Here is a 2612-nt window from a genome sequence, read left to right on the forward strand (position 1 = left end):
GCGCTAAGCGCGTGATCACGGTTCGCGAAAGTTTCGCGGCTGTCGTGACAGTTCGCGTTGTCGTGGCAACGCGTCTGGCGTCGTTGAACGTGACGTTCGCTTGCGCGCAAATTTCGGCAGACGTTACAATAATATTTAACATTTTTATACCTAAAAGTATTTTCACAAATAAAACAAAAATTCAAATAATTATGAAGTATATTTATTAATTTTGTACTTCAATAACAATATTAAATTGAAATATATAATAAATCACAGTAATGAACGTATATAAAAACTTTTTTTGAAAATATATAATCTTTGGAAATAAAACTTCTTACAGAAATTAAGAGAAACAAATATTATTTCTAAATTAACAGAAATAAATATTCGTTTTTGTAACGAAAAAGAAGTTATTTTAAACTTAAAAAAATAAAAATCTTCAATATTGCTAACTAAATTATGAAATCTAGTTGTTTTCATTTTCAGACTTGTATTTTTCAATTTTTCCTATTGTTTCCAAAATATCTTTCTTACCGAGAAGAAATTTGTAGAAATCGATACAACTTATGTCTTTAAAATTATATTTTATTTTAATTAGTGATGAGACAGTGTGTGATCTCAACAAATTTCGTTCTTTCGTGCATTGTTGTACAATTAAAACACCCTCTCCACGTTTGCATTATGAGCTGATATGCAGAAAAAATAGTGTGCTATCGTTAATAATTCGATGCATGTATGAGCATTCGGAGTTTTAAAAAATTTAAGCCAAAGTTGGTTTGTGGTTATAAATGCTTGTCTTCCTCACTAAGATTTTGACTGAAGGTTTTCGTATTCATCCATTCTATTAATTTTGTGTCGTCAATTTCAATGTTCCTGGCTTGTAAAAATGAAACAGTGTTTAAAACGGCGGTTCGTTTGGTATTTTCAGTTATAATAAATAAAAACATCCAATCAAAGTTCTCAAATTCATTCACTGGTTTCATCCAGTTTTCTATGTATGCTTTCATTTCTCTGTAAAATGTCATACATTTGTTGCTAAATTCGTTTTTAATATCTTCGTTTGACTATTTGTTCAGAATGCTCTGAACCTTCAATGGCAAAAAGTTTTCTTTAAGTCTGTCGTCTAAGTTTTTCATAATGGAAGCGAATACGTTGCTTGTTTCTATAATGGAATTATCACTCTTTTCAACTTTTCTATTCTCATGTGTAAAATATGCATTGTATATATATATATATATATATAGAGTGGATAATAAATAAATACGCTTCTGATAGATCGTTTTCAAAAAACTGTAATCAAAATGGGTGGTTTTTCTAAACTCTCAAAACAGTCTTTTATCGGTTAATATAGCTTCAAAAATCGCTCGAAAGCGGGAAAAAGACTTAGCTAACGAGTTTTGAAATGATAAAGAAGCTGTTTGAATTCGGTATCAGCTGTAGCGCAGAATTCTTTGAGGGGTTCGAACAGTATATATAGTAAAATAATTGTAGATTTTTAAGATGATAGACTCCACATCCAGTGACAATAAATCGCACCCATGGTGTATTGCGTTATTAATTATATGTGCAGAGCAACCAACACCTATAATATTAGAATTCAGAACTGCTTTGAGTTTATGAAAAACATTATTGGTTCCTGTTCGCGCTCTTCCCCCGAAATTTGTGTTGCAGTTGTCTCCAGAAAATGCGATGATTTCATTAAGAGAATATGCCGACGAAGTTGTTTCACAATAAGCTCAGTAATTGTGTCCGATGTTTCATTTTCTGCAGTCTCTATTTCGACGAGCTTTGAAGTAATACCGTTCTTTTGATATTTAAAATACTGAATAATAATGGGGAATAATTTTATGCTTCCATGGTTACTAGCGTCGGTGGACACGTTTACAAATAATACATCTTGTAAATCATTATTGAGTTCGGCAATCGATAAGGGATTTAGCACATTGTTTATAATAGCTGTCGCTTTAGTACGATTGCATCTAAGTTTCTTTGCTATATCTAATCCCGAAAATAATTCTCGATTTAGGACAGTGGTACAATCTAAAGTATTAAAGGACATATGATGACATACTGTATGATAGGGATCGTGCCTTCAGCTGCTCGGATAACGTCTTCATTAGGGCCAGGCTTAATCATAAATGTAGCAACATCTGAAGTATTTACTTGACTTCTTAAATTTTTTTCGAGTATTTAAGGGGTTATACTCAGTTGGGATGCGGAAAATAAGATGATTTTCACGATTTTTTTAGCAGTAGGGGAAAGTGGGCGAATTGTGCGCAGCGGGTAATTGTGCGCATCCTGGTTTGGTACTTTGCCGATAAATGGAGACATCGCCGTGATGAAATTTTTACGCAGGAGGTCGTCCTCTTAAGTTATAACCACAAAAGATATGACGTAAGTACATTGATAAACAGTGAAAGATAAAAAAAGTGAAAACATACATTTTCTTGTTATGTCAGCGTTCAGAAAATAAGGTGGTAAGTCCGTATTTTTAATTTGTTGGTTTAAAGTTGCATACGTTATTAAAGTACGTTATTATGTGCGCCTTTCGACCTGTTATTTATTAAGTTTGGTTAACTAGTATTGAAGTAATCGTATTTCATATAGAGTCAGATCGTGGCGGGTAACTG

The sequence above is a fragment of the Trachymyrmex cornetzi genome, unplaced genomic scaffold, assembly GCF_001594075.2.
Source record: "Trachymyrmex cornetzi isolate Tcor2-1 unplaced genomic scaffold, Tcor1.1 scaffold777, whole genome shotgun sequence".
NCBI lineage: Eukaryota > Metazoa > Arthropoda > Insecta > Hymenoptera > Formicidae > Trachymyrmex > Trachymyrmex cornetzi.